This window comes from Camellia sinensis, chromosome 15, assembly GCF_055761805.1.
Source record: "Camellia sinensis isolate YWXY chromosome 15, ASM5576180v1, whole genome shotgun sequence".
NCBI classification, from domain to species: domain Eukaryota; kingdom Viridiplantae; phylum Streptophyta; class Magnoliopsida; order Ericales; family Theaceae; genus Camellia; species Camellia sinensis.
In genome coordinates, this window is record NC_138975.1 from 79,812,130 (window position 1) to 79,835,850 (window position 23,721).

General features: G+C 37.5%; 1 long non-coding RNA gene and 1 pseudogene across 2 annotated transcripts in view; one reads left to right on the plus strand and one right to left on the minus strand.

The window, feature by feature from the left end:
* Positions 1-14,790, plus strand: part of LOC145813724 (ABC transporter C family member 2-like) — a 42,830-nt pseudogene extending 28,040 nt beyond the window's left edge. The window contains exons 10-12 of the transcript XR_014356956.1: positions 12,072-12,317; positions 12,411-12,846; positions 14,349-14,790. The product of XR_014356956.1 is annotated as an ABC transporter C family member 2-like (transcript). The remainder of the gene's footprint in view (positions 1-12,071; positions 12,318-12,410; positions 12,847-14,348) is intronic.
* Positions 3,559-17,096, minus strand: LOC145813723 (uncharacterized). Its single transcript, XR_014356955.1, has 3 exons — positions 16,965-17,096; positions 16,094-16,162; positions 3,559-4,106 (listed from the first exon to the last, which is right to left on the minus strand). It is a non-coding gene; the product is annotated as an uncharacterized LOC145813723 (long non-coding RNA).
* Positions 17,097-23,721: the final 6,625 nt, after the last annotated feature.

Genomic DNA, 23,721 nt, shown 5'->3' on the forward strand with positions numbered 1-23,721 from the left:
GAAGTCTTGGTCGCTCGAGCGACCAAACACAGAAAACTCTCGCTCGAGCCAAGAAGTTCTCGATCGAGCGAAGAAAAATCCAGACCGCTCGAGCGAAGAAAGCTCGCTCGAGCCAAGAAATGCAACTCTCAGGTCCAGAACCAGGTGCAACCGCTCGCTCGAGCGAGCCACTCTGGCTCGACCCACCATACTCGAACCCCACTCTCGCTCGAGCGACCAACTCCTCGCTCGAGCGAAGGTCCAAAATTCTGGGCAGCAACACTAGACTCCCGAACACAACCAACCTGTAACAAACCTGCCTAACACATCCTATAACTCAAATATGATGAAAAAGGAATGTAAACACGATAATAACCAACTACCAACATCCACGGACACATGTCCGGATCACTGTACAATAAGGGTAAACCCGAGATCGCTATAAATAGGAGGCCGCCACGTGGCATGAAGTTACAAATAAAAGAGTGGTGGTTATGGGTGAACCCGTGGGGCTCAATGTGAGAATATTAGCTTGATTGTGTAAATATATTAGATTGATTGTGTGAATATTAGATTTGTTCTTATTTCCCATTTTAGTCTTGGGTCTAGAATTACTATATAAATCAGATGTACTATTTGTATTTTACATATTGAAATATACAAGTTTATTCATAAACTTTCATGGTATCAGAGCCGTGTGCGAAAACCCTAGCCGTGTTTTCTGTTCGTTCAACCTCTTTTTTGATCCTCCTAACTTGCACATATCAAAATTAGGATCAACCTCTGATCTCATCGGAATCGCCACCCACCCAATACTGGAATGTTGATTCAACCCCTTTGTTCTCAAACCCTTGTTCACATATTTGAAGCTCATTACCTCGTGACCTGTCTGCTTCGCAGCCCCTGAATCACGACCCCTCACAACAGTTTGCCTCAAATCGCCACCCATCTGGTGTTCATGACCTCCGTGTCTCACCTCTGCTTCTTGCATCTAGCGCATCTGGCTTGCCGACTTGGGATTATCTCTTTGTGTGGTCTCTCTGTGTTTGTGACCCCTGATTGACCCACAAATATTGACTCTATTGGTAAAGTTTTTAGTTTATTACAAATTGCCACATTTGTAGGTCTAATTTCAATTGAGCCCCTGTTGAGAGATTTTACACTCTTTGTTTACTACCACTCTTACGATGTCGGACAACAAAATTCAAGCCATCAGTTGCAAACTCATTGCTGTCAACTATGCTTATTGGGCTTATGAAGAATTTTCTTCTCGGTCGAAAAAAATTAGGGTATGTCTTTGGTTCTATTTCTCGTTCATCGAATTTGAAAAATGAAGGATATCTAACTACTTATGACACTTGGGATTGTGACAACACCCAAGTTCTGACTTAGTTTCAGAACTCTATGGAAGGTTGTATTGGGATGATGTTTTTCAAATACACTACTACTAAGGAGGTGTGGAACTATTTACTGGGAGTTTATCAGCAGTCTAACTTTCTCAAGCGGTATGAGTTGCAATCAGCCGTTCAGAGTGCTAGTTAGCAGTATCGGTCTATTCAAGATTTCTACATTGAGATAATGGGTCTCTGGGATCAGCTAGCCCTCATGTAACCATCTAGCATTAAGGTACTTGATGCTTATTTGCAGTTTCGTGAGGAACGTTGTTTGGTGTAGTTCTTAACAGCTCTTTCTCCTCAGTTTGAGGCCATCTAAGGTGGTATCCTTAACCGTTCTCCTCTCCCTTCTGTGGATTCTATAGTTCGTGAGCTCTTGTCAGAGGAAACTCTTCCCAAGACGGCCAGTCAAGCTCTATCTCCATCTGTCTTCTTGGCTTGTACTCAGCCTCTACTATTGTCGACCCCATCTACACATCTGCTGCAATTGGAAGTATGACTGTCCCAAGAAGGGACGTCTGCTTGCTTTGTCTTCTCAGCAGTCTCAGACCCAATTCTGCGCTCTTTCTCTGAGTACTTTTCGGCCTCCCGAAGCTTATACTGCATCTGCTCTAGCTCTTGATCCTGACTTGGCTTCCTTGAGTGTTCAATTTACTCAGCTTTAGCATATATTGACTACTTCCCAACTATCCCCGTCTACCTCCACTCTTCCTTCTCTTCCGCACCTTCGAAATTAAGAATCTGGGCCCATTGCGGATTTTCTTAGTATTATTAAGGTAGTTTTTTCTCCCAAGAGTTATTTTGGCTTAGACCAAGTATGTGAATGAAGTTATTCACCGTGTCGGTCTCACTGATACTAACCAATTGAGCTTAATGTAAAGCTTCATTATACTGTTGGTGTCCCAATGGATGATCTTACCTCATATTGCAAGCTTGTTGGTTCCTTGGTCTATTTAACTCTCACTCGTCCTGATCTTTCATATGTTGTTCATGTGATCATCTAATTTGTCTCTGCTCGTTCCATGCATTAGGCAGCATTGGTTTGAATCCTCCACTATCTCTGAGCTACTATCTCTTAGGGTTTGTTGTTGTCATCCACTTCTTTTTTAGATTTGGTAGCCTATGCTAATTTTGATTAGGATGGTGATGTCATTGACCGCAAGTCCATTTCTAGTTTCTATATGTTTTTTTGGTGATCCTTGATTTCTTGGAAAAGCAAGAAACAAACTATTGTTGCTCATTCTACTGTCGAGGCTGGGTATTGTGCTATGGCCCATGCCACTACTGAGATTGTCTAGCTTCGTTGTCTCTTGTATGATTTAACTGTTCCTCAATCCTCTTTGACTTCTCGCTACTGTGACAACCGCAATGCTACACAAATTGTTCATAGCATTGTTTTCCATGAGCACATGAAGCACATTGAGATTGATCGTCACTTTGTCGGCCAGTATCTGTAATTTGGCTCAACTTTGCTTCCGTTCGATCCATCTACGCTACAACTTCTTGATTTCTTTACCAAGACTCACATTACTGCTCGGTTTCGATTTTCTCTTGACAAACTCTTCGTGTTTTCTTCTAAAACACCTTAAGCTTGAGAAGGGGGGAGGGGGGGTTGTATGAGAATATTAGATTTATTGTTTCCTATTTTCGTCTTAGGTCTAGGATTGCTATATAAATCAGATTGTACTCTTTGTATTTTACGCATTGAAATATACAAGTTTATTCAGAAACTTACACTCAAATGATGATTGGGTCAACTCGTAGAAGTTGCACCCTGGTCTATCCATAGCAACAAACAAAGGGTTAGACTTGGTCAAAGAGGCAATTACGGATCCTTGGTTTTCAAGAAGCAACTAGAGATCTTGTCCCAATTTTCTCTCAACACTTTTAGGCAGCTATAAATAGAGAAGTAAATTACTGTCACAACCCCAACCCACCCCAAATAGGATCATGTAATGACCGGCCAATAGTTCTTGACTACCAAAGGCCTACTAAACAAAAAACAAGTTGGACTCTTAACATAATTGGGGCAAAATTAATTAAGAGAGTGTGTAAGCCTTTAATTTCTTATATTGAGTCCATTTAGAACATCCATTCAGAGCAGTGAATATCTATATGAAATGAAAGCGTACATTCTTCTTGAATAATTATCTGTACTATTAAATGACTAAATAATAAAATAGAATACAATACTCAACATAACTTTACAAATCCGATACAAGAAACGTAAAACCGGCTTCTAACTAAACTTTTCCTTGGTGCTCAAACTCTTCTCACCTAAGGGAGAGGGGTGAGCCATTGCCCAGTAAATAGTAATACAATAAAGTGGTAAATGAATGAACACTAACAAATTTTATCGAAACCAAGAACGTGATCATTTTGAACATAATATAGCTTTGCACATGAAAATAAAGCTTAACTTGCAAGCATATACATAGCGACGAACATTCTCAAGGCACTTCAAATCAAATACAAGGTGCCACAGCAGGTGGCGAAAAGCTCAGTTGGCAAGAGGTTATTGGCACGATTCCCAATAACAAACAGGTTCCAAGATGTCATCTTAATACATGATACAAAAATATATGATGTTCATTCATAGCAAAACAATAATTAGCTTTCATAAACATACCATACGTTTGCATTTCGAATCATAGTTTTTAAGAAGCACAACTTACTATACTACTACTCACAAATGGCTCCATAGACAAGGGTATAGACTTCTTCAAGCTTGACCTATACGAAACAGGAAACAAACATTGAAATACTAGATAACTTGTAAGCTTCTTATATTCACTTAAACGTATGATTTAGTAGTTCTCTTTTCTACTTATGCATAATTCAAGTGGGTTTCTAATTATGTTAACCTTGTGTCCAGGTCTAAAACATGTATAAAAGTATCCAAAGAGAGAAAAATGAGTGAAAAGTAGTTCAGGACTTGCTAAATTTGGTCAGTCTGCTCAAGCGAACTTTCCACCACTTGAGCAGTGAAATGATTTCCCCAGAATTACAGGCCTGCAAACAAGATTCTGAGGACCCTCTCATGTTCGCTCAAGCGGTGCCCTAACTGCTCGAGCGGTTAACCGACTTCTTCAAACTTAACCAACTTGCAAAACTAACATCTTCGCTTGAGCAGTCTTCATACTGCTCGAGCAGTCTGAAACAAAAACCTGCTGTATGAAAAATCCAGCCCTGTTCTAAGTGTTCTACCTACATTTTTCCTTGAGCTAGGCTTGTGAAACTTAATCTAAATCATGCAAAATCCTCAAAAAACTTGAAAATAAGATTGTTTTGTAAATCAAAAACATTAAAACTTCCTTCATTTTCAAGAATCAAGGATGAGACTTTGAAGTTTTCCTAGTATTTGAGAAAACTCTCTTTTCATGCAATCTATCTCTTTCTTTCTTCCTAGCGAGGATTTCAGCCACCAAACTCATCAAAACCAAAGAAACAACCAAAAGTAGATGTCGAAATACATCAAGAACACCATAAACTATCTCAAACAAGGATGAATACCTAACTTTCTTTTTAATTCCTCACCTAGCTTAACTTTTCTTATTCTTTTCCATATTTCTCCATTTTTAAACCAAATTGATCCTAGTTTCTTCCAATTGTTAGATGTTAGGAGCGTTTACTACAAGAATTAGGGATGGATTCATACCTTAGAACACTTCTTGGTTGAGTTTTTGGTTGATTTTTCTTAACCTTTTCCTTTTTCCCTTCTTTCTTTCTTTCTTTCTTTCTTTCTTTTCTCCTCCTTTCTCTCTTTCTTTGGACTTCTATAGGTTCTATACCTCTACAGAACTCATCTCCTTTTATTTGATTAGAACATAAGGCTTTATTCAGTGTGGCAAAAATCGTACAAGGTTACTGTTAAAATATTATTATTATTTGTTGGGTTATTATCAATTGTAATTATTCTATGTCTTAGGGCCCCTTTGTAATTATTAATATTTATTAATATAAAAAGAGGATGATATCACAATCATTTTCTAATCTTGGTATTCTCTAAAAATCATCATGGTATCAGAGCCTAACCCTAAAATCTAAACCCATCTACATCCATCCATACAGTTCTGTTACCCACCGAAGCAACCAATCACCCGCTAGAGATAACCCACTTCAGCAGCCGAGAAGGACCCAGGTTGTTTCAGCTGGGTTGATGTCAATCTAGGGCTTGAAAACCACCCTGGTTGGTCGCACAAGGGTTCGCAAATCACCCTGGTTGGTCGCCTTCAGTGCTGTTGAGGGTTTGGTAGTACAGTATCCAAGGCAGATTTCACTAGTGTGTCCACTACTTCTTAGACACCTAGGAGTGAGAGTTTCATTATACGTACAACTATAATTAATAACCCCAACCCTAGTGTTAAAATCACCACCTCTCTATTTAATGGTCAGAACTATCTAGCGTGGTCACAGAGTTTGACTATGTTTTTGAAGAACAGAGGGAATATGCGGTATGTTGATGGCAGGATATAGGCACCCAACACCACTGGCCCGGGTTATGACCAATGGGAGATTACTAACTCTTTGATTATCAGTTGGCTTATTCATTTGATGGTACCAGAAATTGGCAAGAGCTACTTGTCTATGGAGACTGCCCAGGATGTTTGGGATGCTGTGGCTACCACCTATTCCCGCAAAGGAAATTTCTCACAGGAATTTGAGTGGCGTCACTCTATTGAGAGCTCTGTTCAAGGGGAGCAGACGGTTCTTCAGTACTTCACCTTCCTCACCAACGGTTGGAAATGCCTTGATCACCTGCAGGACTATAAGCCTGTTTGCATTGCTAACTCAGTCAGGTATAGGAAGTTCATTGCATAGGAATAGGTCTTCAAGTTTCTGTCCAGTCTCAATGTGGAGTATGATCGCGTTCGCAGTCGGGTTCTAAGTATAGACATTCTTCCTTCACTTTAGGAGGCATTTTCCTATGTACAAAATGAGGAGTCGCTGGTCTACTATGATGTCTCTTGTCTCTACTGAGCGCTCAGTAATATTGTCTACCCCTAGAGATGGCCTCAGCCTGACTCCCATCCCTCTGTCTGCCACTAAGGAATCTATATTCTATGATTACTGTAAAAAGCCATGGCATACTCGTGAGACGTGTTGGAAGTTTCATGGAACTCCATCTGGGGGTCGAGGTGATCAGTCTAGTTCTAGGGGAGGTCAGTCAAGCCAGTCTAGAGGACGTAGCTCTCATCCACAGGCTCACCAGTCTAGTGTCATTGATACACCTAATTCTACTTCCGCTTCCGTTGGCCAGGCTTCTAATGGTCTATCTCGTGTTATATCTATGAAATGTCATCGATGGTTTGTTACATTTATTGATGATTTTTCTCGTACTGCTTGGGTGTATCTCATGAAAGACAACAGTGAGGTTTTCTCTATGTTCCACAATTTTTATAAGATGATTTGTACTCAGTTTGCAGCCACTGTCAAAATCTTCCATTCTGATAATGGGAGGGAATACATAGATTCTAGGTTAGGGCAATATTTTTCTGTCCATGGCATTATCCATCAAACCTCTTGCACCAATACCCTTCAACAAAATGGGGTGGCGGAACGCAAGAATCGTCATCTTTTTGACATGGCTTGGTACATGTGTTTTTCTATGAGTGTGCCTCGATCCTACTGGGGCGACGCTATTTTCACTGCTGCCCATCTTATTAATCGTCTTCCTACCCAGGTCTTGCAAAAACAAGCTCCCCTTTAAGTCCTCCTAGGTTCTGAGTCCTTGTTTTCTATTCCTCCAAAAATATTTACTGTTTTGTCCATAATCACTCTGCTACTCGTGGTAAGTTGGACCCTCGCTCCCTCAAATGTGTTTTCTTTAGGTACTTTCCTACTCAAAAGGGGTATAAGTGTTATCACCCTCCTTCTCATAAATGGTTTGTATCCATGGATGTCACCTTTTTTGAGTCTCCTATTTCTTGTCCTCTTCGGTGTCACAGTCCTCCCTTTAAGGGGAGCCTTGGTGTGAAGTGATTCTTGTGATTCCTATGGTGGAACCAATTGTTCTTGCCCCACCACCTCTTACTGGGACTACAGAACCCAATGTCACCAAGGATAGGGAAGGGCAAGGGCAAGGGCAACTTTATGTCAGGGATAAAGACAGACATAAAGTTGACTGGATATAAGAGACCACTTTTGCTCATCCACTGCCATCTCCTGCTTTTGATGAGAGTCCAGGTAACTTTGAATCTCTTGAGTTCACTGATCTTGATACTCCTATTGATCTTGATGTTCCTATTGCCAAGAGAAAGGATGTGAGATCTTGTACTCAACATCCTATCTCAAATTTTGTGTCCTACTCTCTCTTGTCATCCTCATATAGAGCTTTTGTGTCAAATATTTCCTCTGTTGGCATTCCTAACCATTTTCAGGATGCTGTTGCTACCTCTGAGTGGAAACTTGCCATGATTGAGGAAATGAAAGCACTTAGGAAGAATGGCACTTGGGAATTGACTGAGTTACCTAAGGACAAACGATCTGTGGGATACAAATGGGTGTATACCATGAAACACAAAACGGATGGTTCTATTGAGCGTTACAAGGTTAGACTTGTGGCAAAAGGGTTCACTCAGACATATGGCGTTGACTATCAGGAGACTTTTGCACCCATTGCTAAGATGAATTCAGTTAGAGTATTTCTCTCTCTAGCAGCTAATCTAGATTGCCACTTCATCAATTTGATGTAAAGAATGCCTTTCTTCATGTGACCTCGAAGAAGAGGTATATATGGACATTCCCTTTAGCTTTGAGGATCATCAGATAGAGGGTAAAGTATGTCAACTTAAGAAGTCATTCTATGGTGTCAAACAGTCTCCAAGGGCTTGGTTTGAGAGATTCACTCAGGCTATGCTTAAATATGGCTTCAAACAGAGTCAAACAGATCACACTTTATTTGTGAAAATTCCTCACGTGGTAAGACTACAGCGCTCATTGTTTATGTGGATGACATAGTTCTTACAGGTGATGATAGTGAAGAAATACCTCTGTTGAAGAAATATTTAGCGAGTGAGTTTGAAATCAAAGACTTGGAGAGCTTGAAGTATTTTCTGGGAATTGAAGTTGCTTGCTCAAAAGATAGGATATTTATTTCACAAAGGCAGTATGTGCTTGACCTGTTGAAGGAAACGAGGATGCATGGCTGTAAGGCTTGTGACACTCCACTAGAACCTAATTAGAAACTGGGGAATGATGAAGGGGAAGCAGCTGTTGATAGGGGAGCTATCAGCGATTAGTGGGTAAGCTCATCTATCTATCTCACTCCCGTCCTAATATTGTTGTTGCTGTCAGTGTGGTCATCAGATTCACTTCGAGGTTGTCATGAGAATTTTGAGGTATTTGAAGTTTGCTCCTAGTAAGGGTCTTTATTTTTCAAAGCATGATCATCTTCGTGTAGAAGCCTATACAGATGCTAACTGGGTTGGATCAGTAACTGATAGGAGATCGACTTTAGGGTATTACACCTTTGTTAGAGGCAACCTAGTTACTTGGAGGAGTAAGAAACAGAATGCAGTTGCCAGGTCAAGTGCAGAAGCTGAGTTTAGAGCTATGGCACAAGGGGTGTGTGAGCTGTTATGGATCAAGTTATTGTTGAGTGATCTTGGTAATGATCAGACGGACTCCATGCAGTTATACTGTGACAATAAGGCCGCCATCAACATTGCTCACAATCCGGTTCAACATGACAGGACAAAGCATGTTGAGATTGATTGTCATTTCATTAAGGAGAAACTCACTAGTGGCACAATTTGTACTCCATTTGTGCATACTGGTGAACAACTCGCTGACATCCTCACCAAGGGAGTTAGGAGTAAACCATTGCATGACATCCTAGGCAAACTGAGCATGAAAGATATCTTCGCACCAACTTGAGGGGAGAGTTAAAATATTATTATTATTAGTTGGGTTATTATCAATTGTAATTATTCGTTGCCTTAGGACCCCTTTGTAATTATTAATCTTTATTAATACAAAAAGGGGATGATATCACAATCATTCCCTAATCTTGGAATTCTCTGAAAATCATTAGTTACTAGGTTCATTAATTCACTAATCTTGTTTATTTAGTTTAACTAATCTAGGTTAGGACTAATTAATTGTGAGGTTTATACTTAATCCTACTTAACTTAATTAATCCCAATTAAGGTTCACTATTCACGCTTAATTAACACTAATCCTGATTAGTAAAATTTTTATTATATGAGTTGATCAAGCACATTAGACTAGGATCATTAAGCTCCTCAATTAGTACTAAAGCTCATGCTATGATTCTCAAATCAAGTCTTAAGTCTTCCCCTAACTCTTTAATAATAAATATTTATATTCTTGGATTATCTTATTAAAACATATTTCTATTTCCAATTTGTCTGAAGTTTATTCATTGATCATAAATATTCCAAAGTTCTTCTTCTTATTCTTTCCTCAAAGCTTTCTAGCTATTTACTTTTATTCATTATTTTAAATATTCTACATATTAAAATAATTAATTTGACATAGGATATTTAAAGTTGATTATTACTATAATTAATTTGGGGTATCTCACAATTACGCTTCAACAAGTGGGCCATGTGTACCCTTTTCCAGGATGGTTCACCTGTTATACAAATGGTCCCATGGGATGTAACAACCCACTAGGTTTGGCTCACTCCTAAATCCTAGGAAATAGCCATATGACCTAGGAACATAGGGAGATAATGGTGACATGGAAGAGAGAATCATAACCTATGAACATGGGGATAATGGTGTCAAGGAAGAGAGAATGCAGGATGTCATGCAAGAATTCAACACCAATTATCCACAAATGCAGCCCCTTTTCCAAGATGGTTCAACCGTTATACAAATGCTCCCATGGGATGTAACAAACCACCAGGTTTGGCTCACTCCTAAATCCTAGGAAATAGTTACTTGACCTACAAACATGGGATAATGGTGACATGGAAGGGAGAATGCAGGATGTCATGCAAGAATTCAACATTAACTATTCACAAATGCAACAAGTGATCAGTTTCAGATATGGAATCATGGGACACATGGCAAGCAATCATGGGACCTTGACGGAGAAAGCTGGATCGAATAAACTGCCATCGGCAACAACTATAAATACCCAAGAAGTGATCATGGCAAACGGTCTAGTACCAACCAAACAAAAAGATTATTTTCATACTTCAATTTGGCCCAGCGCCTTTATCTTTTACATTTCCTAGTTTCACTAACTTAGAATGTCTTAACTTATTCATTTCAATTTATTCAAGCCTATAAGCTACTATACTTCCATTCATCAATAGAATAGCTTATTTTGTCTTTCATGTCATATGAGTACTACACTCACTCACACGTAAGAAATAGTTAAGCCCTCTTCATTGAGGCGAAGAAAGAACCTCGATGGTGTTTCCCCTTTCATCACCAACTTTCGTTGGTATTAGAAGTTAGATTGAGCGCATCACTCACTTTAGATCGCAGTCCTGCATTTCCATTTTGCAAGTTAGTTGTTGTTTTTAGCATAAACAGTTTTACATTGTCTTGCATTGCAGTTATCACACATGAGGGCTTGGCCAGTTTCACTAAACTGGCTCCGGGTTGAGCGGATGATGGGTTTGACCGTGGCTTTATCTCGTTTTAAGAAAATAAGTCGGTTTTCAAGTTAGAATGGGTTTTAGGGTCTATCCGGACCGGAACTTGAACCGGTCAACGGGTTGACCAGTTGAATTAGCCAGCCCAATCCGGTTTTAAAAACAGCGCTCTAGATCTCACCATGGGTTGGCCCATGATTACAGATGGCCGGCCCACATGTGGGTCATTTTTGACAACCTAAGGACTTGATTCTATCTTGGTCAACCAACCTATCTGGATAGTTGCTGGTTGTTAAGATATGTAGTATTTTTTGTATTAATGATGGAGGGCAGTTTAGTCATTTACTTCTATTTATTAGGATAATCATTGTTTATTAGGTTTCTTTGTATTTTTAGTGGGTATTATTATGCAATAATAGCAGTGCATAGCAATTCACATGCCGATGAATCTCTCCCGTAGCAACTCACACGCCGGTGAAGAACTTCCATAGCATCCTTGCTTCCACGGCTTCAAGACTTGTCCACTATGCTCTCCAAAGTGTTAGTGGCTTGGACTCTAACTAAGGCACACATTACATAGCTATGAAATTGCCAACCTATGCTAGTCCTACCACTAACACGAGAAATTAGTATTTTTGGCCAAAATCCAGTTTTGATTTATAAAAAAATAACTAAATAAATAAATAAATGATTTCTCTAAAATATCACACAAGTATGATATTCCAGAATCCAGTTTGTCCAGAAAACCTCACCTATAAGCTTTGGTTCCATTAGTTTCTTACATCTGCAGGGTTCTGTGATAATGAAACATGTATGATATTCGTATCTCCTCTGAAAGTTGACTAAACTGTTAGTGATTGAAGTGAAGTCAAAGTTTGACAGAGTTTTATATTATTTTATTGTCCTTTAATATGATTACAATAGTTTGAATGACATTTTTACAGCATTTAGAGTGAAGTCAATGTGTACAAATTAAATGGAATTATTTATGTGTACAAATTATTATTGTCTAAGGTTTGACCCATTATCAAATATGTTTTACTGTTCAAAAGAAGGAAATTAACAATTGATTAACAAAAAAAAGAAAGTAATTTTTTTTTTTTTTTTTTTTTTAACTGTAAAGGTTTCAGAGGCTGGGGAAAATTTCAGTGTTGGACAGAGGCAACTATTGAGTCTTGGGAGAGCATTGTTACGCAGATCAAAAATTGTTGTTCTTGATGAAGCCACGGCAGCTGTTGATGTTAAAACCGACTCAATTATCCAGAGAACCATTCGAGAAGAATTCAGATCACGCACAATGCTCATCATTGCTCATCGACTTAATACTATTATAGATAGTGATCGAATTCTGGTGCTTGATGCTGGTCAGGTGTGCCCTCACATTGAACATTCATCAGTCTTTGAGTTGGAGTTGTTTTGTATGAATGTCAGTAGTAAGAAATTGTCAACACCTATTTTTCAGGTTATGGAATATGATGCCCCGGAGAAACTATTGTTGAATGAAGCAAGTGGTTTCTCGAAGATGATTCAGAGTACAGGGGCTGCAAACGCTCAGTATTTACACAGCTTAGTACTCGGAGGAGGAGAAGGAGAGAATAAGTCCTCGGGAGAAGAGATATTTAACGGGCAGCAGAGGAGACGGGTAGCCTCTTCCCACTGGGCTGCTGCTACGCAGTTTGCACTTGGTGTTTATATGGCTTCCTCACAGAATAGCCTTCTTCAACCCTCCTTGGAAATGATGGAAGATGAGAACAATATCGTCAAGAAAACTAAGGATGCGGTTGTAACCCTTCAGGAAGTTTTACAAGGGAAACATGATGAAGTCATCGAAAAGGCGCTAGATCAATACCAGTTTCCTAGTGAAAGATGGTGGTCAGCTCTCTACAAGGTCATTGAAGGTACTAAGATGCATACATGCATACACACATCTGCACTAATTCTACAAGTGGTGTGCTTTTTTTTATTTTATAAAACAAATAGTAAAAATTTAAGTGAATTTGCACAACAATGTTTGGATGCCCATTATGTTTTATTCATTGCCACATGCAATAGAGGTTGATTTGGCTAATTGTTATGTTCTATGTTGCCTATTATACTATTATTAGTAATGAAATTGGATGAATATGAAATCATTTTGTATAAGAACTAAGATAAAACTGAGTGAACTAAGATAAAACTGAATAGGCCCCCGGCAACCTTGCAACTAGCATGATTTTCTTTGATTAATTAATCTTAACTATTTAATGACTGTTCACTTTGTGGCGATATATTCTACACATAATTTGGAAGGGCAAAATTCACTTTATCCCGTTACGGTTTGAGCTTGGAGCACTTTAACTCCCTATGGTTCAAATATAGCAGGCAACTCCCTCATAATTTTGGACTAAACTCCAATAGTTAGTTAAAACTAACAAAAGGTGTAATGCACTTGCCTGCTTTGAAAGTGGATATAATTTTTTAAAAAACTAAAGTAAAATAAAAATGCAAAAAGCCATTTTTACCCTTCATCTTCATCATCTACCTTCAAACCCTAAAAATTCTAATTCTATAAACTCTAACCCTAGCACTAATACCAACCACCGCTGCAGCCCCCTCCCTCCTTCCCCCCACGTCCTTGCCTCTCCCCGACCTCTCCTATCACCGCCTCCTTCCTCCTGAATTCACACACAATTTCGGCCATAGCTACAATTTACACTTATAATAGTCCCTTACACAACCATGGGTTGCACAGTCACGGTTCTACACCTCGCACAGCCACGTTTCACACCATGTTTCTTCTTTCAATTATTGGGTTTAGTTATAGGCATATTTCAATTACCAGATATATATACATATGTATAACTTTAATGTTGTGTGTATATATGCATAGTTTTTATGAGACATATATGTATTTATTTTTAAAATTATTTTATGTATATTTTTTATCCATTAAAATAAATGGTGGTAATTGGGTTGAATACAATAGTGATAATGGTTTATTTTTTGTTAATAAAGAAAGAGACGGAAGACAATGATGAGGGTATAAAGGTCTATTTTTCATTTTCCATTAACAGCGTTTACAGTGCAGCTTGGTCCAAAACTACGAGGGAGCTCTCTGCCTATATTTGAATCATTGGGGGTAAAATGCTTCAAGATCAAACCACAATGGGTAAAGTGAATTTTACCCAATTTGGAAAGATATATTTTTTCCCTCATGCCAGTTAAGATGTTAATCCAAAATGACACTGTTCTAAATTACTAGCACTGTCTTGTTACTTCTCGCTGAGCTCTTTAGTAAATTTATTTTCTTTGGCAACAGCATAGATGGAAACCACCAATAGGAGGTGATGTCCTTTCACTGTTCTTTTTCTTTTTTTGTTTCCTAATCCAAAATTGGCCTTTTTTTGTGTGTTTATTTCAGGTCTTGCTATAATGAGCAGATTGGCTCACAATGAGGTTCAACGATTAGAAAACAATTTTGAAGACGGATCATCTGGTTGGGACCATGTTGAAATGTAGGGAGCAAATATTAATCTAATTACATGGGAACTCTCAATAATTAAAATTAGAGAATATTTATGTAGACAATCAATATCCTGATAATATAACTATATATATACATTATTATGTAAGTAATATGGATATTTGTGCCTTGTGGCACAACTGCATCCCCATATCCATCTGTCTACAGTCCTGAAGGCTCTTCTTTCTTCCCCATGTTGTTAGAGGAGCTTTGTAACATTATTTGAGAGAATAGTCACTCAAACCAGCATGTTAAGGTTGATTGGCCCTAGATATATTGTAAGGGTGCTTCTAAATGCATCCCATTTTTATGTTTGGACAAGGGTAATTTCATTTGCACATCATATTTGTTTAAAAATTAATATCTGAATTATATAAATTGTGTATTGAGATATAGTGTTGCATGCAAATCGAATTACCCTGGACGCACTAAGTTTAATAATTTTTCTATGGGTAATTCTATTTACACAACATAATTTCTTTCTTACACCCCCCTTCTTTTTACAAAAATTTGAAATTTTTCTAATTTTCCAAACCTAACTCACATCCACCATCATCTCCAACCATTGTCTCAACCCCATATGTGTGATACCCATGTCCCGTAATATGTTAATTGTCTCAACCCACTGAGTTCGAAATGATCAACTCAGTGCGCAACTCAGATTCAAGGCTTCGCAGGAGATCGCAAAAATCAGTTAGGTTCGTAAGGCTGATCTGATGATTGTGACACTAGAATCTACTTAGAGTCGAAGGTCAAACTGCCTGTACCCCATTTGAAGTCTAGATTCATAACAGTGTACCTTTATTTGAACCACAAATGCAAGAACGAATTCAAGAATGAAGATCTTTAGCAAGGAGTTAGATCACAAATTGAGGGTTTCAATTTGTCAAGAAATCAGATCACAAGCACAGATCGATTGAAGGTTCTCTGACAGAATTTTGTTTTCAACTCAGCAAAGTTGACAAACTAGGCCAGAACAGAAGTTGATTTACCAGAACAGAGGTCAATCTAGGGTTACGATGTGAACCTAGTTGCTGTTAACCAGAAACAAACAGGAATCCTTCTTCATCCAGTTGAAATTGATGATCAATGGGCAAGAACCAGGTTAGATTCTCCGGCTCTGATACCAAAATGATGAAACCAATCAAGAAAGAGACCAAAATGATGAAACCAATCGAGAAAGAGATTTCATTAGAGAGAGAAAATCCCAAAATGGGTACAAGAGCTCTCAAGCTCTGAAATATTCAATGTCAAAATATCATAAAACTGAATACCAGAAGCCTAATCTTATATTTATAGGATAAAGACTCAACTAACTCTAACTAACTCTTATGGTGCTAAACATAACAACCATACTAACTCTAACTAACTCCTATAGTGCTAAACATAACAACCATACTAGTTCTAACTATATCATGATCTCATGCCATTATGCAAGGACAGGAAGGCCATCAATGTAGGTGCTTTTATCCCTCATAATTCCTTCTTTGCTACCATTAAAATTTGTAAATAAGCAAATTGTAATTTTTGTCACAAAAATAGGTAGTTTTTGAAATGAATAATAGGGAAACTTCCCTAAATAAAACAACCATGAAATTCAGAAAAGATGGAAGCTTTCGTGAATATATAAATTGTTAACTTACAGGTCGGGTAGGTGCAGCGGCATATAAGCGTCCAAATCTGGTAGAGTTGCAACCAATCCATGCATAGATCTATAGAAATAAAAGAAAACAATTGTCATTAATCTAAATGATACTTGATTTTTCGATTTTACAAACTCTAATCCAATATCAATTTTAATTAATCCATTTGGTGATATAACCATACATACAATCCAATTATGTCAAGACATGATCTATGCAGCCTTACATGGCATATAAAAACTGTATAATATCTAAATAATCACATAACCTTGCATATTATTTTTCTTTTCCCTTTTATTTATTTTTTTCTTGATAAGTAGCACTAATTTATTTGTCCACGTGGAAACACCCCATGTCAATTAGAAAAAACAAAAACAAAGCAATGCTCCTTAACAACAACAACAACAACAACAACAACAACAAGAGAGAGAGAGAGGACCAGACTTGTGCTAAAACAACTATCCCTAATCAGGTATTACAATCAATCGAGAATAGAAAGCATTTTCACTTATCACAAAATCAACTGAGTATCAGCATTACATACATACAAACATATTCTAATTTTGTATTCCCGGCTGACTTTGAAAATTATTATTTCTCACCTATAGCTAAAATAATATAAAAAAAATCCAATTTATCCCCTCTTAAATTTCATATATGCCCTTAAATCTTCTATAACTCCCATTTTCTTTTTCATTTTTCAATAAAATCCTACAATTTGACCCCCTTTAAATGTTTATTTTGCTGAAAAATTACTTACACAATTTCACATCTCTCCCATCGATGATAATATTAGTAAGCACCATAGGAATAATTAATACTAACTATTTCAATTACAAAATTGTGAACATAAAGAGTGACAAAACCTAACCTGTTTGTGAAAACATATGATCTGAAAATGAAGGGTAACATCCTCCAACACCTCAATGAAGCACATGACCTGCACACCACCACCATCACCATTGTTGGAGTTGATAACCTCGGAGCTTCCATCTGAAGATGTTCCCCCTCCTCTGATTCCCAAACCACCTACTCCTTCCACCACCACATCAACCGACACTTCTTCTACTCCTGCCGCAAACCCACAGCTATGCTTCGTCAACTCAACATCCAACCCTTCACTCCCCATTTTCACACACACTTCACGGAATTCGGAGCTTTTAATTGAGATGTTTTTAATGCATAAACTTGAATTTCACTGAGTTGGGATGAATTGTGCTAGGGTTTTGCGATTATATCCTCGTTGCAGAGTATAGAGAGGCCGATCTATTTAGGGTGACTTATTGGAAAAGAAATGTTTCCTGCAAAAAACAAAAAAAAAAAAATTTTTTTTAAATAATGATATTAACATTTTTTTTTATTATCATACTAATAAGAGTAAGAGCATCTCCAACAGTTCATCTTTTTTTTTATAATCAAATTTGAGTAAAAACTTTATTTGATATCAGTGAAATGGACTCGAAGAATATTATTGCTGAACTTAATAATGGTAAATTGGACGGAAACAACTATGATATCTGGCACAGGAAGGTTCACTACCTTCTCAATGAGCAAGAGTTGCTCGACCATTTGACCAACATCATTGCCATTCCTAAGGCAAGGAACACAACACAACATCGTCGTGACCACGATGCCTATGCAAACGGGTTTAAGAGGGATAGGAGTATGGGCTTTACCTTGTTGAGCTGCATGAATTTGAGAAATTCCCAACTGCCAAAGAAATGTGGGATCAATTACGCTTAAAGTATGAAGGCACGGCAGCAACTAGGTTGCGTGCCCTTACATTGAAGTTCAATCAATTTGTGATGGACCCAAAACATACTATGGCTGAGCACCTTAAGGTGATGTCTGCCATAATTAAAGAGAAGAAGGCAGCTGACAATGATCCCACTAATGAGCAACAGATTTTGTCAGTCATCAGATCCCTACTTGACCCTTCGTGGGGACGTGTGAAATTGGTGCTCACGCACAATGAGGGAATCAAAACTTTTGATGACATTTCTTGACACCTTGAGCTCGAGGCAGATGGCAAAGATGCAAACTGCTCTGCTACACTTGTCGCTAAAGCTGGAAAGCACAAGAGATACAAGCCTCAGCGCAAATGACAACAAAAAAAGAGTAGACAAGTAAAGGCTAAGAATCTGGTGCCAAGAGATGGCAGAGTAACCAAGCGTCGCAGTGGCAAGCGTGCTGGAAAGAATGATAGGTCCAAACTCAAATGTTATAACTGTTGATAAAAGGGTCACTTCACTCAAGAGTGTACTGAGCCGAAGAAGGTACACCTTATTACTAGCTGTCTAAATATATTTGTTTGTTCACATGTTTTTATTGATCACTCTCTCTTTGGTTGGATTGTAGACACGGGAGCAACCAAACATGTAACTAGAGATCAGGCTAGATTTGTAGATTATCATCGGATACCAGTTGGTAGGAATTATGTAATAGTGGGAAATGGAGCTTAAGAAGAAGTCTCAGGAGTTGGTAGCTTTCAGCCCAAGTTGCGTACTGGGGGCAACTTGCTCCTTCATGATGTGATTTATGCACCCACTCAGTGTTTTGAAAAGCGCGCTTAGGCACACGCCTAAGCTTAAGGCGAGGCAAGGCGCAGCTTTGCGCCTCAGGCATGGTGAGGCGAGGCAACATAGGGGAAGGGCTGCCTAGGTGATGAGGCGAGCGCCTTATTACGAAGCACAAGGCGAGCGCCTTGTGCGCCTCGACTTTCTGTGTGGATACCCACATGGGATGAAATCACATTTACAGTATAAAATTTTCAAAACGTGAGTCAAAAGAGCAAAAACATTAAATTAAAAAAAAAAAAAAAAAAAAAACCTAGTGGAGAAGAAGAAGATGACGCGACGAGTACACGCCACGCCACGTAGGTTCTGCTCTCTTCTCCTCTTCTTCTCTTCTTCTCTTCTCTACTTCTCTTCTCTCTCTGCTTCTTCTCTTCTCTTCTCTTCTCTTCTTTCATCGTCTCCTCTCTCGCTTCTGTGTCTCTCGCGATCGCTCTCTCTCTCTCTCCTCTCCCTTTCTTTATCTTCGCGATTCATATATATATATATATATATATATAATATTATATAATACCTATTATATACTATATTTTTTTTATCAGCACCTATTATATAATATATAATATATATTATACTTACAGATATTAGATAATATATAAAATATAATTGATTCATATATATATAATATTATACAATATCTATTATATAATATATAATATACTTATAGATAATATGTAAAATATAATATATACTTATACATAGTAATAAAAAAAATACACATATATACAAAATAAAATAAAAAAATGAACTGAAACACATTATTTAAAAAATATAATAAATAAATAAAATAATATATATATATTTAAAAAATTAATTATTTTTTTTCTTCTTCTCTTCTTATTAAAAAAATTAATAATATACATATTAAATATTTGCTAATGTTGAAAATTGTGCTATATTAATATTTTGCTTAACTTCTATAACTTGCGCTTTGCTTTGGTGAGGCGCGCGCCTCGACGCTTAGGCTCCAGGTGACCTTGGCGCCTCGATGCGCCTAGAGCTTTTTAAAACACTGCACCCACTATCCGATGTAATCTGCTTTCAGTTTCAGTATTTTTGAAGTTAGGTTTTTCTTTTCATTTTGAGGACATTAGTTTGTCAATTTATCTTGGTAGAACATTTTATGGTCATGGTAATTTGAGGGATGATTTCTTTATGTTAGGTTTAGAATCAAAATCGAATAATAATTCCCTTATTTGTGTAGCATCTTCTTCTTCTTCTCACTACTACAAAATCATAAATAGATCACGGATTTTAAGTGTGATGTATGTTATTTAATTATGGATTTTTTATTTTGCCAAAGTGTGATCTTTGAAAGTGTGATTGTTCAGGATCATTTTTTATCATACTTTTTGACCATCATTAAAAGATAATTTCATCACATGTTTTGACCGTGATAATAAACATTTAGATCACGAATTTTAAGTGTGATCAATAATTAATAAAACCTGAGATTAATCCATGATTAATAGTGAGATAAGGTCACAGTTATATGCATTTCTCATCACGATTAGTACATGTGATAAAAAAAAAAAAAAAGTTCGACCACAAAATGTGACTATCAATCACAACATATCAACCGTGATTAAAATCCAAACAAAACTAATATCTAAAATATAATCAATATTATTTGTACAAAAATTTCCTTTAAAACAAATTTCCTTTGAATCACAACATTGACCACATATGAATAGCTAATAATATCATATATTTCATAAATGAAAGTCTAATGTTGGAAAAATATATACAAAGAAAGTTCAGGAATAAAAGGTTTTTTAATGTGATTACACAATAAAAATCTCATTAAAAAAAAGAAAAAAAAAATTAATTAAGAATAGGCCAATTAATAGGAAAAAAGGGAAAAAAATAATATATAGATGCAATATGGTATAATACAAAGAGTAGGGAAAGAGCTTGAAATTCTTATAACAAGCGTAAAAAATAATTAGCAGAAATTGTAAGCAACTCTAGGAAAACATATGTAGATGCATATGGTATAATATAAGAAGAAGAAGAAGAAGAAGAAGAAGAAGAAAAAAAAAAAAAAAGGGCCAATTAATAGGAAAAAAAGTAATGATACATTATACATTCAACTTAGAAGCTGTGGATAAATGAACAATATAGATGCGGCAATCATATAAGCCTAATTAGATAAAGAACTCCAAAATCAACACCATTATATCCCACCCCCCAACCCCCACCCCCCCTCCCCCCAGTTAATAGGAAAAAAAGTAATGATACATTATACATTCAACTTAGAAGCTGTGGATAAATGAACAATATAGATGTGGCAATCATATAAGCCTAATTAGATAAAGAACTCCAAAATCAACACCATTATATCCCCCCCCAACCCCCAAACCCCCCCCCCTCTCCCGGGAAAAAAAAGGCCATTTGACAAAGAAACAAAAAGAGGAATCGCACAAGGAGAAAAGAAACGAAGGCTCCTGAAGATCAATTTCCTGGATGATTCCAAAACAAAGTAAAAAATGACAGATAAATCAATAGCTGCTAATTCTTAACCATATGGAGAACAAGACTGTAACGCCCTCAAAATAATAACATTAAACCCATCAAATAAGACATGCATTGACCTATTAAGATAACTTCTTTCTTTTATACATCAGAGTTTCATACAAAAGCATTACATGTTAACAACTAAAGCAAAATGCCTTACAGGCTTACAGCTTTCCAAGTTAACACTTGGTTACAACAAAAGAGTTCTAACTCGTTTACACATAAAGCCCTTGGCTTGAAGTTACATGTAATACATCAAAAGATACGACAAAAGTATGTCCGCCTCTAGCCTCCCAAGCTATGTCCTTGGAGGTGGCATGCTACCTGTACCTGAAAATGATATTCCCATATAGGGTGAGCCACAGCCCAGTAGAAATACACTAAACCAACCATGAACAATGACTAAAATATTAGCAATTGATAGATGGCCAACACTGATACATTCACATAAATCACATATTTATGTCATACGACTTATGAGTCCAAGTTACTTTTCATTTTCCCTTTTTCAACAGATAAGCATATAAGCTATATCCACATTCTCAACAGATATGTATAACAACAATATCCACATTCACAGATAAGCAAATAAGCTATATCCACATTCTACAACAGGTATGTATATCAACAATATCCACAGATAAGCATATAAGCTATATCCACACTTCACAAAGATAAGCATATAAGCTCTATCTTCACTTCTTTAGACAAGCATATGAGCTGTATCTACGGAGTTCATCCCCTATCTTCTCCCAACACTATCCGGTTTAGAGGTACATCCCCTATCTTCCCCTAAACCGCGGAGTACATCCCCCATCTCCTCCTCTACACATAACGTATACAAACACATTGGTTCTATATACAATCACTCAATACATACAGTTAATGTATTCTATCAACCGTCAAGTTCCATGACACATTCCATTGATTAGTTTCCGTTTGCCTAATCATCATGCATTGTCTACAACAATCAGGACTATCCTCCACCGATAGCCCAAAGCAGTTATTTCTAAACAGAAAATAAATGCACAATGGATATTCAATCAACATTTCATTTCCTCATTTCTCACAATTAATTATCCCAATTAATTAAACAATGTAATTAGGTTGTTATCCATAATTACCATTTCAACCCTTAGGTCCCATTTTCATCAATGATTCAACATTTATTCCATTTCTCTACTCCAATCATGCATCTAGGTTTATTATGAATAAAACCCCAACTTTTGTAAAATTGCACAAAAGCCCCAAACTTTTACCAAATTACCAAACCAACCCCAACATCTCAAAATACTAAAATTTAAAGACAAAATCCATAGAGAGGAGTAGGATATCCCTACCTCGAAGTTTGAGCCAAAAAGGAGAAGGTGACAAAACCCAACGTGCTCCAAAACTCGAAATTTTCAGATTAGAATATAGCCCTCGACGATCAACAACCTTTTTGTAAAGGCCAAAGATGAGCAAATCACTCCTACTAGATCAAAACCTAGAGAGAAGGTAGTATCTAGAGTGAGAGGCTCAACAATGGTGTTTTTAGAAAGGTAAGAGAGAGAAGAGGAAGGTGAAAAAGTGATTTGAAAAGTCAAAACACGGAGCTAAGACCCAGTGGTCCGCTCGAGCGTAAAACACTCCGCTCGAGCGTAACTCACAGACTTCCGCTCGAGCGCACAAACTCCCGCTCGAGCGCAGAATGCATTCTCCCAGCATTTTTACAGAACCAGGCCTCCGCTCGAGCTCCCAACTCTACGCTCGAGCGGCACTCACACAACCCCGCTCGAGCGGCCAAACCCACGCTCGAGCGTACAACACTGCACAAGAAATACTGGATGGGTGTATTCCCCGCTCGAGCGCCAACACCTCCGCTCGAGCGGACAGGCCAAAATCTGGGCAACTAGTTTTGGTTTCTAAACTCAACCAACCTGTAACAAACCTGCCCAACACATCCTATAACTCAAATACGAAGTAAAAAAAAAAGATGTAAACAAGATAAAGAACAACTACCAACATCCACGGACCCATGTCTGGATCACTGTACAACAAGGGTAAACCCAGGATCGCTATACCTACGGCCTCAGAGTGAAATCAAATCATATTTAATTATATGGGGCCAGAAGTGGCAGCAGAATTATAAAATTTGTCCAATAAGCTTGTGCATAAACGGCATGAACAAAAAACTTCTTATACATTAATAACTCACACCCATACATATATAAAGATCTCACATGTCTATGATCATTCATACATCATTATCAAACAAAACCAAAACTTATATACAAACATGGTAAAACATGACCAACAAAAGAAGATAAAAGATCAAAAACAAAGATTAAAACAAAAGCCTCATGTGTGAGGTGTTCCATGGCTAACTCCACAAAAATTAGAGTAAACTTCACAGATTCACTGGGGCTGGACATCCCACTGCTCATGTACATACATATATATGACAGAGTGAGTGAAAGCCCAGTGAATAACATCAGAGTAAAGAGGTTATATGAATGAGTTCTAATACTTAAATAAAATAATTCACATATTAAATTC